Source organism: Myodes glareolus, chromosome 9, assembly GCF_982192425.1.
Source record: "Myodes glareolus chromosome 9, mMyoGla1.1, whole genome shotgun sequence".
Lineage (NCBI taxonomy): Eukaryota > Metazoa > Chordata > Mammalia > Rodentia > Cricetidae > Myodes > Myodes glareolus.
Window position 1 is genome coordinate 47,026,383 of NC_142034.1, and position 15,067 is coordinate 47,041,449.

The window sequence follows — 15,067 nt, forward strand, 5'->3', positions numbered from 1 at the left end:
TTGGTTTGTTTTGAGTTTTTGAGACAGAATCTTTCTACATAGCCCTGGCAGTCCTGAAAGTCACTCTGTAGACCAGGCTGTCTTGAACTAACAGAGATCTGCCTGCTTCTGTCTCCAAGTGCTAGGTAACACCTGGCCCATGTCTTCTTTAAAAACCTTTGCTATTATTTTTAATAATCTCCTGGATCCAATTATTCTACCAATAATTCTCCTTCCATCAGCCATCATCAGCTGCCAGTTCCACAGCTGGGAGTGGGGCCTTGGGAGCGCCTCCCTCTCCCATGCTGAAATTCTGATTTGCTTTGCTTGATTTTGTGCAGCAGCTAAGGCTGCCATGGGGTGATGAGTATGTCACCTATGTTGTGTTCTGAAGAGTGTTTCCTAACTCTCCTGCCCACCCCTCCACTCTTACATTCTTTCTGCCCACTTTTCTGAGATGTTTCCTGAGCCTTGGATGGGGTAGGCTGACAGTGAGCTGTCTACCACTGAGCACTCAGTCACCTATTCTCGGTACTTTAACCAGTTGTGAGTCTCTGCAGTAACCACTACCCACTGCAGACAGAAGTATCTTACCAAGGTTGAGAGCAGTACAGCTCTGTGGATCTAAACCATAAGAAGGCAGTTTGACATATGGCCCTTTGTTGAAACGACACCAGAGTACGTTCCCACATTGAACCTATGATCTCCTTAGTCAGGGGCTTTTGATCAGGTTTGTAGTACTAGACATCAATTCCCTCCTGTGGAGCAGGCCTCAGAGCCAATCAGAAAGTGGTTGGTTTCCTTCATGACCATTATGCCACTATTGCACCAGTGGGGACGACTTGCTTGACTTGTCAGTATTATAGCCCAGAAGGTTCAGTGCTGATAAGACCATCACCCCTCACAGGGTCTCACTGAGCGTAGAGCTCATGAATTCAGCGAGGCTGATTGGCCAGTGAGCTCCAGGAATCCACCTGGCTCACTCTCCCCGTGAGTTACAGACACCCAGCTTTTGCATGAGTGCCGGGACTCCAACCTCAGGTCCTCGAGCTTCCTGATGAAGCCTTTTCCCCAGCCCCCTTTCCATCTTAAAGGTTCTGCCCACCATTTCCCACTTAATTGGATGCTTAGATACTTGTTTAGACTCTTTGGCCTTCAAGTATTTAAATTTGTCTTACTCTTAGGAATCACAAATTTGGGATTGTTTTAAAGATCAACTTTCTGTTCCCTCAGGCTTGGAGAAAAACTCTTAGTGTTGCTTAGCTGTGTGGGTTTGTTAGATTTTCCTGCCAAAGAGGGGAGCAGGCAAAGCCCAGTGCTGAGGATTGCGTTAAGGACCTGGAAAGAATGGCCCAGCGCACCCAGGGAGCTTGCTGATGAGCCTGGCATCAGCTTTCTGTCCTGTGAAATGTTTCCACTCCTGTGTTCTGACTGCAGCCTGAGGCTGCCCGCAGCTGAGAGTTTACAGAAAAGCAGCGTTCAAATGCTGCCCTTGCCCTGACCCATGCTCAAATCATTTGTTTCGCTAAGAACATGCATTTTGAGATAGCAACCAGATTAGTTCACATCCAACCTTTAATTGCTGATTCAGTTAAGGAGGGAAAAAAAATTTACTTGCTAAGGCGTGGGCTGAAATGGAGTGACTTGAGGTGGTCAGGGCCTTTCTTAGAGAGTCCGTCCTCCTATCCCAGTTTTCCCTTAATTATAAAAACAGAGCTACGTGTACATGGTTACACAGAGCAGAAGCTGTGCAAGAGGAATAACAAGGCTTAACTTCTCAGATGCCATCGCTCAAGTTTCCTCCACACCCTTCTGATTATTCTTTTGCTATATACAGATAAATGGTGTCTGTTCTCTTTACAAAAACACTTAATTTTTAAAAAAATATTGATGTAGTGCCAGAGAGATGGCTCAGTGGATAAGAGTATGAGCGGCTCTTGCCGAGGACCCAAGTTCAGCTCTCAACACCCACAGCTGCCTGCTACTCTGACTCCAGGGGCATACGATGCCTCTGCCCGCTGCGGGCACTGGTACTTAAGCATACAGGCACACATGCATATTCACACACAAAAATAAATCTTAAAAACATTAATGTAAAGGCTGGGGAGATGGCCTAGCATTTAAGAGCACTAGCTGTGCTTCCAGAGGACCCAGGCTCTAGTCTCAACACCCACGTGGTAGCTCACAACCTCCTGTAATTTCGTTTCCAAAGGATCTAATGCCACCCTCTGACCTCAGTGAGTACCAGGAGATTACATGGTACACAGATATACCTTCAATAAACACACACACACACACACACACACACACACACACACACACACAAATAAAATGAAATAAACCTTGAAAACGCACTAGTGTATTTTGCTGATCTTTGTCTGTCAGTGTGCAGTGATCCGCTTCCATCCTCACAAGGCCAACGCGTTTCACTGGATGGACGTAGTATAATTTTCCTATCTGTGGCTGCTTCACCCTTTCCCTAGGCTTGCGCTATTTTAAATAATGCTACAATAAGCATTCTTGCACAGCCGTGCATGCATGTCTGGAGACTAGCTTTGCAGAGTTGAAATTGCTAACCCAGAGGGTGTGTACATTGTTAACTTTGAGAGACGCTGCCAGGATGGTTCTTGCAGGGGATGAGTTTCTGCGTTACAGAAAATGTGTAGTTCCTGCTTTAGACAGCCCGTGTAAAATGCGAGAATTTCTTGTGACTCCATAACACAGAAGAAATAAGCAAATGTCATATCATGTAAGGGAACACAGGACACGGACCATGAGTGGCATTTGGGAAGGTAGGACTTCTGGGCACCTCAACTTTCTGATCTTCTCAATAAACAATGGGCAAGATGACATGTTTAATCCTATCGAGTAATTTTATATAAACTGATATGGCTGTACATCTGAGACTTAGGAGAAGCAGGAACCAGGGGTGAAATGCTGGAAAGAGCTTTTGAGTTTCTAGGTCTTTGTCTCTTCATTGCACCAAATGTGGCAAGGCTTCAGGGCACACAGGCCTCCCAGCAGCAAGCCGACTGACCAACTCCTGGCTCGTGCCCATGCTCGAGACTGTAGGGCAGGTTGGTGGCTGTGCCTCCTTGCCTTTGCTCCATTAGTGCCACCTGCATTTCTTGGGTGCACAATTAATTAATTAGAAGAGTCTGCTTGGGAGAGATTGGGAGAATCTTAGCTTCTTTTGCAAATTCTCTTGTAAATTGTTTCTGGTAGAAGTGTGGTCAAAAGTCTTCTGAGATGCTGGACCAGAGAATTCTCTGGAGAGGGATGAATTACAAGCGGTGTCCCTCTGGAGCCTCCCACTCTCCTCTAACAGACACTTAACGAGGGAAGACAGCCCGTCCCAGAGGCGGCAGCTCTCCTGTTTTGTTTCTTCTGTGCAGCTAGCCACACTGACCTGATTCCTTTGAGGTTGATGTCATATCCCATGCCGTACAGAGAACCAGAGAACACAGATGGCTCTAATGTAGCATTCCCTTGTGCTTTTACAAGTTCAAGAATCAGCATTGTGATGAACTGTGTTTAAGTCCCTGAGAAGGAAAATAGATTAAGATTTATTCTGTGGGCTGGCAAAATGACTCAGTGGGTAAAGGCTTTTTCTATGCAAGCTGGATGACTTGAGTTTGACCCTGGAACCCATGCAAAGGTGGAAGGAGAAAATTTACTTCAACTTACTTCAAAAAGTTGTCTGCCCGGCAATGATGGTGCACACCTTTAATTCTAGCACTCAGGAGGCAGAGGCAAACGAATCTCTGTGAGTTCAAGTCCAGCCTGGTCTACAGAGTGAGTTCCACAGGCTTCAATGCTACAGAGAAATCCTGTCTCAAAAGAAAAGAATGAATGAAAGAAAGAAAGAAAGAAAGAAAGAAAGAAAAGAAAAGGTCTCACTATATAGCCCCGACTGGTCTGAAATTGAAAAGATCCACCTACTTCTGCCTTCTGTGTGCTGGGATTAAAGGCACGCATCACTCTGCCAACTTAAATTTTTTAAAATTTATTGTTAGTGTGTATGGGTGGCTTGCATGTGTGCATGAATGCTGTGTATTCAGGCCTGTGTGAACCATGTTGTGTATATGGAGGTCAGAGGACAACTTACAGAGGTCATTCTCTTCTTCCTCTGCACCTGGAAGATTGAACTCAGATCTCAGGAGTCAGCTCTTTACCCACTGAGCTATCTTGCCAACCCAACTCCCAGCTTTTTCATTTGGGGAACTTTCAAACCTGAGCAGTGCAAACCCACAATGTGCCCCTTGCTTCCGGTCACCATCTCTAAACGGTTACTACCCTGCTTTCTGAGATGCTGCTTTACCAGCCAGGGAACACACTCTCTGAACCTCTGGCTATGGCTTCCCCCCAAAGTCTGTGAAAATGGAATGCGTACTTCATGATGTTTTCCTCATAAACATTTCAGCATGTAACTTCCCAGAGCAAGTGTGCCCCCTTCACAATGTCCTGCATATCCAGGTAGTTCAACATCACATGATGTAGGTCAGTTGTCTTGTAGAATTTTCCACATTCTAAATTTATTATGTTGTTTCTTTGAGATTGGATTCAGGTCAAATGCTTTTGTTTATTTTTTTATCAAGAAGATCAGAGGGGACAACCCTCCTGGCGGGACACACTTGTTATCCCAGCCCCTGAGAGGCTGGAGCAGGGTCATGAGTTCCAGGTCAGCTTGAGCTGCATAGTGAGAGCTTGTGGGCTTTCTTACTTTTCAAAGGGTGTGGGGCGCTCTGACTTTAGGTCATAGGATTATCCCAGCATCTAGGAGGCAGAGTCAGGCAGATATCTGACTTCCAGGACAGCCAGAGCTACATAGTGAGACCCTAGAGGCAATGTGTGCATCTCACGGTGTTTCACTGTTCATCGGTGACAGCCAGTGGAAGCGCTCGGTTGAAGTGTTGTCTCTGTAATCACGGGCAGTCGGTGCTGTGGGACTTTAAACCACAGAATGTTCCATTCCCAGTGTGACCCTCCGTCTCTTTTCCGTGGGTCACTGCAGAACGTTGCTGCTCCCACAAGCATCAGCCTGCGTTTTACAAAGGCCTGTGGGCCCCTCTCTTGTCATTTTGGACTCATGGGTTTTGTTTTTTGGTTTTTTTTTTTTTAACTAGTATTATTCAGTTGCTATAGCCCATTAACTTCAATATATTTTATTGCTCTAATTATCTCAAATTTGGACAGAAAGAGTCTTTTCAGGGTGGCCCTTGAGCCCTTTAACTTGTCCCTAGCAGTCTCAAAGGACTGTGCTTTTCTGGCTTCTCACACCCAGTGGGACGTTCTTGCCCTGATCCCAGCCTGGGAATCAGCTCCTTCTCTAGGAAAACCTGCATGGTTTGATGAACCTGTTTTTAACCCAGGAATTTCATAGGCGTGGGCTCACTGTTAGGTTCGCCGCTGCTTCCAGATATGGGAGAAAGTGCTAAGAAAATGAAATATTTTCTCAAAGCTTAAACCCATCCTGAGATGTACAGTTCAGAACCAGCACCCCAGGGGCTCTCCTTGCTCCCCATTCTGTGTTTCTGTGCTCCTTCTGCCATGGTGAGAACCTTGAACAGCACCCGTCAGTAGCCCAGCTGGCTAAAGTGCAAGACTCATTTAGCTCTTTGTGCTAAATGTCATGTAAACCTAAGAGCAAGCATTAGAGCGGTGTCCACAGGACCCCCTGCTCTGTGCATTCTGCGGCGGCGGCGACTTTCACAGTCAGGTTCATAACAACGCTGCTCTTACTCGACTTTACAATTCGTTTTTCTCCCTCATGATTTTATCTTTGTTCTTATAACACTAAATACCCATGAAGTTCAAAAGCCAATGGGCTGGAGAGATGGCTCAGTGGTTAAGAGTACTTGCTACTCTTCCATGGGTCTCGGGTTCAGTTCCCAGCACTAACTTCAGGCATCCTACAGCCACCTGTAACTCCAGCTCCAGGCAATCCAATGCCCGCCACGTGCATGTGCACATGCAAGGCAGACACACACATGGGCATAAATCTGTTGTTTAAGTCAGAGATGCATGCAGCAATACACTGATGTGCTAAGAGAAGCTTCTCTTCTCCTGCACGACATAGATCCGACCACTGCCCTTAGCTTCTGGTTTATCTTTTATGACCTTATGTGTTGGTCGATCTCTGTGTGTGTGGGTCCATTCTTTGTGGCACACACAGGTTCTGTCTTTTACTCAGTGGTGACCAGAGGAAACTTGCTAGAAGCAATCCCCCGTGGTCCCCCACTCAGTCTCTTCATTAGCATGGTAACTGTTTGGATGGTAGACAATCCTGCAGGACAGTTGGAGAACGTTAGGCAAGCGCTTCAGGTCGAGCGACGCTTTGGGGTCGGGTTTGGATGGTCTCTTCGGTCACCTGTGATGAACGGACTGCTGTGGCCCCAGCAGATCTGCGAGGCTGGTGATGGATTGTGGCTGAGTGGGGAAATGGCTTCTCCCGAGGGTTGGAGTGCAGCTGCTGGTTTGTGTTTGAGCAATTTAGGTTTCTCTTTCCTCCCCCTCCAACGTCTAGTTTTAATTCCCTCCTGCCTAAGTGTTACAGGGAACAAATTTTTATCTTTTGAATAAACATCTCAGGGAAGTTAACTTTTCACATTCTTGTTCTTTATTTGACATTTAGGAGCTCTTACAAGCAATTAAAACTCAAACCAAAAATCCCCTAAACTCCAAGTGACCTCATTGGAGACTGCCTCTTGTTCTGATCTTGGCTCTTTTGGTGATTTAGGGAGTGTCTTTATCCTCTTTCCTGTGTCTTTTCCAAACAGCAGTCCACGTGGTTATCATGTGTCCACACCTAAGCTATCTAGCTGCATCTAATCAGGTTCTATTAAATATGGTTCGGGGCCAGCTGAGCATGGCGGTGCTTTAATCCCAGCACTTGGAGACAGAAGCAGGTGGATCTCTGAGTTCCAGGACAGCCTGGGCTACATAGTGAGACCCTGGGAGTGGGGATCACATTCAGGGGTTCTCATCTTAAAGGCACGATGGAGATGAGGCACTGCATCTGGACATATTTCCTGGAATAATTTGGTCTTTTTCTTGAGTGACAACTTTTCTTTGTTAAAAACAAAATAAAACAAGAACCCAAACTCTCCCTCTTCCCTTAGAGAGGACTAGGGACCCTGATTGCTTTCCCACCTCTCACTTCCCGGTCCCAAGTTGACTGGCTACGCTCTGCATGTGCTCCCAGCTTCCACTTAGACAACATGATATAAAGCTGAACAGATTCTGAGTGTGGGCCACCAAGACGACGCAGTGGGTTAAGGTGCTTGCCATGCAAGCCTGGTGACCTGTTTAATTTTCAGAACCCATGGGAAAAGAGAAGGGGAGAACTAGCTCCACAGAGCTGCCCTCTGCCCTCCACAGTGCCCCTGCCCCCAGTAATAATTAAAACAATGTAGAGGGGCTGGAGAGATGGCTCAGAGGTTAAGAGCATTGCCTGTTCTTCCAAAGGTCCTGAGTTCAATTCCCAGCAACCACATGGTGGCTCACAACCATCTGTAATGGAGTCTGGTGCCCTCTTCTGGCCACCAGGCATACACACAGACAGAATATTGTATACATAATAAATAAAATAAATATTAAAAAAAAAAAACAATGTAGAGTGTAAAAGCGTTCGGTCACTTTCAGAAAGAAAGAAAACTCCTCTGATCCTGATTCCCTGTGGACTCTTAGAGATAAATTATTTATGGTGTGATTAAAGGAAGTAGTGGGCCCAGAAGGTGCTTCAGTGGATAAAGGTGTTTGCGGCCAAGCCTGAGGACCTGTGTTCAATACCCAGAGCCCACATGGTGGAAGGAGAGAACAGACTCTCAAAAGCTGTCCTCTGATTCCCACGCACGCACGTGTATGCATGCACACACATATTCCCCCCACACACACACTTACATGCAAAAGCTGTCCTCTGATTCCCACGCATGCGCATATTCCCCCCCTCCCCACACACATGCAAAAGCTGATTTTTAGGCAAAAGAAGGAGCTTGTGGGGGTTGTTGCCTCACTTACAGATTAAGCCAGTATCAAGTAAAAGTCAGGCAGGTGTCAGGTGAAGGTCATTACTCGTCTTTAGAATACTGGCGGCGACCCTTTCGGACGTAGTCAGCAAGCTCAGTTGTTCCCCTGGAGATGCCAAACTTTTTTCACATATGACAGGATTTGCCTATACATTTGGTTGTTGAATGGTGCCAGCTCTTGGGTCCTTACAAACCAGTTTCGAAGAAGAGAAACTGGGATGGAAACCTGTTTGAATCTGTTTGAGGCCTGCCCTCCAGGATAAAATCTGTGTGCCCACAGCTCTACAGAGGATTGCATCCTGGGTCGCAGCCTCAGTAGCCTTGAGATGAAGTCATACCCTCTGCCCATGACCTTTCCCTGCCCAAAGGTGCAAAGAGCCATAAAATCTACAGCATAGCCACGGGTATCTGGTGGGTTTCCCCAGTGTAGTTAAAGGCGGTGGGCGGGGTTGCCACAAAAGCATGAGGTAGCCTGCCCCACATAAAACATCAGCCTGGGAAGCCCCCACTGACAAACCATGTGTCAGGCCAGCACCTGGGAGGCTGAGGCAGAAGGATCAGGACTTAGAGGCCATGGCTCTTAAAAACAATGACGAACTCACCAAAATAAAGAAAAACCCAAAACAAAAACACCCCCACCCCCAAAAAGAAGGAAAAGAAACAATAATAAAATGAAAAAGAAACTGTTCCCATCAGGCAGAGTAGCCAGTCAGCATTACTGGCATCTCTTCTGTCATCCCCCACCTTAGAGAAGTCCTGGGCTCCTGTGGATGGTGTGGCTGGGCTTCATAGACTTAATTAGCTAGCGTCTGCCTTGGTCCATGTAAACTTGACCACCCAGAGGCAGGGCAGGCTCAGTCGCAGAAGTGTGAATTGCAGGAAAAAGCCACATCTGTGGCGCTGTACTTCCCATCTGGTAGGTTCCCTTCGGAGACCCTGTCCTACAGTGACTTTGGATTCTTCAGAAGACGAGTCCAGTCAGAGTCCCAAGCTTCCCTGGGGCATCTCGTGTTGGCGTTGTGCTCACAAAGCCAGAGCCTTGGGCTGTCCATCTGCTGCTGGTCAGGATTTGAGGCCTTGCAATTCCTTGGCCTCACAGGGAGGAACTTTGGCAGATGCAAGGTGAGGTTGGGCCCGGTGTCTGCATCTCCCCAAGAAGCAGCCTCGAAGCTGTCTGCCTCTCTGACAGGAATCATTTTCTCTGGTTTTGATTGAGTTCTCTGGCTCGCTGGATGTATCTGTTGTAACACACACATTCTCCCTGCCAAGGTACACAGTCTGTAGGCGCAGAGGCTTGTTTTATGATTTTCCCCCCTAAACTTAATTTATTCTACATATCCCATGGCAGAGCTAAACATTTGTGGGTATTTTGGCTGCCAGAACTGGTGGTGGATCCGAAGGGACCAGGCCTGTACTTGTTGAAGAATGAGAGGATTGCTTTCTTCTGGGACATATTTTCAGAAAGAAAGAAACAGACAGACAGACAGACAGACGAGACTAATTCAACAAAGCTTATGGGATCTGGGGAAATTCTATCCATGTTTCAATCCTGAGGTAATAGGCAAGTTTTCACTAGCCTTTGAGAAGCTGTCTTGGGGTTAGAGAGAAAAATGTTCCCTTTCCGATTCTTGACCTCGGAGAGTGAGCTCCCAGGTCATCATAGGCTGCTAAGATTGAACCAGGCGCACTTGTTCCGCAGACTCTGAAGCCCTAGTGCACAGTCAGACCGGAGCTAGCAGGGGCTGCCTCTCTTTTTGTTCTTTTAGAATGTAAAACACCTTCAGTGCTTGAAACCCTGCTCAGGCAAGCATGGGAGGATCGGAACTTTGTGGGATTCCAAACTCCCTCTGCAGCAGGGCCGCTTCTCTCGGGGACTCACTACCGCAAGGACTTTTCAGACACCCCCAGAACTTCCCTGACAATGAGGTGTGCATCAGCATGGTGGCTCATACCTACAGTCTGAGCTCCTCTGGGGGCAGAATTGGGGGATCACAAATTTGAGGCCAGCCTGGGCCACTTAGCAAGGTTCTGTTCAAAATCAAGGTTTAAGGGGTGGAGAGATGGCTCAGAGCATCCCTGTGCACGTAGAGGATTGGGTTCAGTTCCCAGCACCCACATGACAGCCCACAACTGTTTGTAATCCTGTTCCTGGGGAGCTGATGCGCATGGTGCGCATAAAATATATGCCCACAAAGCATTCTTATGTGCAAAATAAAAAATAGATCTTTGTTTAAAATGTTTAAAAAAAAGTACAGATTAAAATATGAAATAAAATTTTCACTGGACATGGTGGCGCCTGCCTTAGTCCCAGCATTCAGGAGGCAGAGGCAGAGGCAGGTGGAACTCTGTGAATCCGAGGCCAGCCTGGTCTAGACAGCAAATTTCAAGGCTACACTGTGAGACCCTGTCTCAAAAATAGAATGAGAATTTAAAAAGGAGCCAGCAGAGTGACTCCGCATAAAGCACTTTGCTAGGTGTGTGAGTGCGAGGTGCTGGGCTCGACTCCCTGCCCTGAGCAGAAAGGGAAGGGAAGAGGAGCGAGGCGGAAGCAGGGTAGAAATGGCCTCTTGGGTCTCATGTGCAGGCATTTTCGCTGTCCCCATGGGCCGAGGCTGGGAGCTAAGAAACATGGGTTCTGTAGTCCAGCAAGGAAGACCCTGCCCGCCAAGTGACACTGAGTAGGAGGTAGAACTGCTATAAACCATAGACAACAGGGCCTGCGTAGCCAGAGGGGCCTGATCGGACTCAGCACAGGCAGCAGGCCGAGAAGGCTGCCCCAAAGAAGAGGTGCCTGACCTCAGATCTTCAGATGGGTAGAAGCTAACCAAGGGACAGGAAGCCAGGAACCATTAAAGGGGACCATGCACCAAAGAGCCTATGGGGCTCAGACTTAGTGGGTCTGAGACTCACTTGGGACATCACTTAAATTTTATAACTTTGAGATTCACCCTGGCCACAGAATGAGATTATGGGGAATTTAGAAATCTGTGTGCCCCATTCCTGGGGATTCTGATGTGGGGACCTCTACGGGAATACGGTGTTAAATATTGTTAGTGAAACATTTTCCTGCTCTTTTGTGCCAGAGATAATGCCAAAGCCTTGGGGCCAGGGTGCACAGTATAGACCAACTCCAAGCTCTGGAAGCTCCCTGAGGGAAGAAAGGAAGTGGGGTTTTTGCTCCTCAAGTCTTCTGGACTTCAAGTAGAAGTTGGTCTGCCTATTCCCGCCTAGATTTTTCTGGAGGTAGAGAGAACAACAAAAGTGTCAGGAAACAAGACACAGCTGTGCGCAGGAGGGACCCTGGCGCGCTTCCTGACGGGTGAGTTTATCAGGTCCCTTCATGGTGACCTGACAATGGCTGTGATGGACTCCAAGTGACGTGGGGAGGTGGTGGTGGGTGCCCCAGGCGGGCGGCAGAGCTCAGACTGATTCCGCAGGCTTCACTCCCTGAGCAGCCCACCAGATTCTTCTTCCCTTCACCACAGCCCGGGCTGGCACCAGGCCTCAGGAGTTTAAGGTGGAGGGCTATTACTGGGATTGGCACCCCCGCCTGGACTACAACGTGCTTTTTCCACTCTGCATTTCCAAGTCTCTGCTTCTATCACCAGAAAATCTCGACGAGCTGCTTCATCGTTAAAATCCTGGAGAACTCAGCAATCTCTCCCTGGTTCGGAAAGGCAACTCCACAGTGCCTTCTGCAGGCGACAGGGCCAGCTCTCCTGTTTTTATTTTGGCATTAACCCTCTATTTAGGGTAGAGTTTTCTTAGTGCAAAGTTTTCTTTCAGACAAATTTTGTACTTTAAAAAGAATCTATTTAAAGCAAAATAAACAAGTGAGAGTGAGGGTCGTGATGCAGACTGTACATGTGACTGTGCCCGGGGAGGGTCGTGGTGCAGACTGTACATGTGACTGTGCCAGGGGAGGGTCGTGGTGCAGACTGTACATGTGACTGTGCCCGGGGAGGGTCGTGGTGCAGACTGTACATGTGACTGTGCCCAATGACTGGGGCACTAGAGTAGCGGCAGTATCTGGATTTTGCATCTGGTTTAAGTGGCACAGTAAGCCAATAGGGATGATGGTTTCCCCAGCTGACTGGTGTGGGGAGGTAGGAGGAGCACTCTCAGGGAAGTGAAAACATATTGAAGTCCAGTGATTTTACCCCTCTGTCCTCCTATCTGCCCTTCATGAAGTGGGGACAAGGGACTCTGTTCTTATTTATTTGAATTTTTAATAGATTAATTTTATGTGTGTGGGAATTTTGTCTGTACATACATATGTACACCAGGTGTGTGCCTGGTATCTGCAGAGGTCAGAAGGTTTCAGAGCCTCTGGGACTGGAGTCATGGATGGTTGTGAACCATCATAGGGAAACTGGGAACCAAACCTAGGTCCCCGGCAAGAGTAGCGACTGCCCCTACCCACTGAGCCATTTCTCCAGCCTCTCACTGTTGTTTTTTAGTTACAGTCTCTCTCCTTGCTACCAGATTTCTAAGTACTCCTTGTATGAGGGCCTCCACGGGGCTTAGCTCACCCCACTTCCTGCCTGTTGGCATTGCTCTCTCAGCTTGAAAGCCCGGAGGAGCACAGGGGCCCCTGCTGTTCAATCAACAGAACTCGAGGGTACCAGCGCCTGGCTTTCCCACCAAATTTCCCTACTTTTGGACACAAGACGCTAGTATGGGTGGTCCGGAGAACAGTCTGAAATGCGTTGACATTTAACAGTTCGGTTCTGCTGAAGGCTGACAGGATTATTGTGCTCTTTAAAATGACCAGCGTGTCCCAGAAAGCCAGCGCTCCTCATGGAGAACTCATTTGTGTGTGGTTTCTGCTCAGAAGGCCACAGTACTTGGTTTGCTAAGCAGCTGATTTGCGGCAGTATCCAAGGTCTGATTCATGGGGACGTTCCTCTCATGGAGGAGAAAGTGGCTTCTGTCTCAATATCGGAAACTATGTGCTGTCCGTGTGGGTTCTGTGTCACCCGTGGCTTCTAGAAGCAACCTACAGGAAGGTGCTGGCACACTTGGCCTGGACCTTTAACACTGAAGTTGGGGACCTGTCGTGCCTGCCACTGGATGTCCTGCATGCTGTCACATGTTGAGCTTACGCTGGGCTGGGGATGTACCTGAGGGGTAGAGCGCACCCTCATGATACGTACAAGACTCTGTAGTCCATCCCCAGTGTCACAACAGAAGCCATCTTGCAAGTGTGTTGTAGAAGACATGCATTGATTTGTTTGTTGGTTGGTTTGTTTGTTTGTCTGTCTGTCTGTTGAGGAGCAGTCTTTCTAGACAGTGCCTACTTACCTGGTACTCACTATGTAGCCCAGGTTGGCTGAACTCATGGTTATCCTACTTTGTCAGCCTCTTTGAGTTGCTGGGATTGTAGGCATGTGCCTCTCTCTCTGAGTTTTTGTTTGTTTGGTTGGTTGGTTTTGTTTTATTTTTTGTAATTGTGTATTCATCTTGTCTGTGGAAGAAGCCCCAGCCTTTCTTACCTCCATCCTCAGTGTTAGGGTGGCACACCTTGGAGACAGAGCTGTCTGGAGGAGGATTCACAATTGGGGGACATAAAGGAATAGTTTTTCTTGGGAAGTTGGGGTTTGTTCACAACCACCTTCCCGTGGAGCCACAGTCTGAGAGGAGGCTAATTTTTCTCACATCTGCACACATATGACATGCAAATCGTATTTTCAGCTTACATTTTAAAAGTACTGCGTTTCTAGGGCTGGTGGTTGGCACAGAGTGAAGTGGTCCTGGGACTAATTTGTCCTGTCGTCTTAGGCAAATCATCTTGCACCCCCAGCATGAAGAAGGGAGTCTTCCTTAGAGCCCCAGGCACACAGAAGAATAATATAGTGGTCCTTCATATCTGAAGTTTTGCCTTCCGTAAGTTTCAGTTACCCACAATCTGAAACATTACATAGAGAACTCTAAAAGGGAGCAGCTGTCTTAAACTGCACGCTCTTCTGAAGTTGCGTGATGACATTTTGCACAATCTCATCTGTTACCTCACATATCCACGTTGTATATGCTACCCTCCTGTTAGTCTCTTCAGAACCCCCTTTGCCAGCAGGCAGATTGTTGGGGACAGCCGTGCTTTTGTTCAAGTAACCCTTACTTTAGTTAATAACTGCCCTAAAGCACCACAGTACTAATTCAGATACGCCAAGGAGAAGAAGCCTCATGGTACTTCTTTTAAGTGAAAATTTGTTAATAAGGAAAGACAAAAGCAAATCCCAAAGTCGTCAAAACCCATCACGGGAGTGAGTCTACTCTTGGTGAACTTTTGAAGGGAAATGAATACAAGGTATGCTTTGGAACCTCAAATTGCAAAACTGTGGACAAAGCATATGATAAATTATTAGTTAAGATGGAGAGGGCGTTACATTTGTGTACTAAAAGAAAAATATAACAAAAATCTCATAGTATGCATAGGGGCTTGGTGTGTTTAGGATGGGTCTGCCCTGGATGGGGGAGAAGGGCTGCTTTATGCCAGAAGGGCCTTTGAGAGCTCCCAGAGTGCTGGTAGTTTGGGCTATCCTTCACCGCTGCGTGAAGCAGAGAGGACTTCTCCCTCCACAGATATCCTCCATGTCTGTCTGAGGACTTCTTCCTCCCTCCACAGACATCCCCCATGTCTGTCTGAAGGGTTGTTTACAAGGAACAGAAACTCACTCTGGCTGGCAGAAGCAGATTGGGTTAGACTGGTCGTCGTTAACCCCACGGGTATCCAGATCAGGAAATGGAGTGCAGCTGGGACCCAGCAGGACCAGACACCAGGTCTGGTTTCTACCCTGTTGGGGCTGCAGTCACTGCCCTCTGCTGCTCTCTGTTCTCTTCCTCTCTAAGGTCTCGATGCCACCCCTCCCTCCTGCTGTTTCCTCTCTGTACTGTCTGCTCTTGCCCTGAGCGTTGGCCTGTCTTCCTCTTCCTGGCATCTACCAGCATCTCCCTTACTCCGGTGCCCACTACACTTAGGAAATGATCATTCGCTGGAGATAAACTCGCTGCCAGAGGCCAAGAGCTTGGAGGGAGAGATTGTCCCAAGGCCTAAGAGGATC

General features: G+C 47.6%; 1 protein-coding gene and 1 long non-coding RNA gene across 2 annotated transcripts in view; one reads left to right on the forward strand and one right to left on the reverse strand.

Annotated features, from left to right (window-relative positions):
- Nxn (nucleoredoxin) overlaps window positions 1-15,067 on the forward strand; it is a 144,037-nt gene that overhangs the window by 96,206 nt on the left and 32,764 nt on the right. The window lies entirely within an intron of this gene.
- Window positions 1,537-9,336, reverse strand: LOC148120887 (uncharacterized). The gene is made up of 2 exons (XR_015738809.1): window positions 7,999-9,336; window positions 1,537-3,521 (listed from the first exon to the last, which is right to left on the reverse strand). It is a non-coding gene; the product is annotated as an uncharacterized LOC148120887 (long non-coding RNA).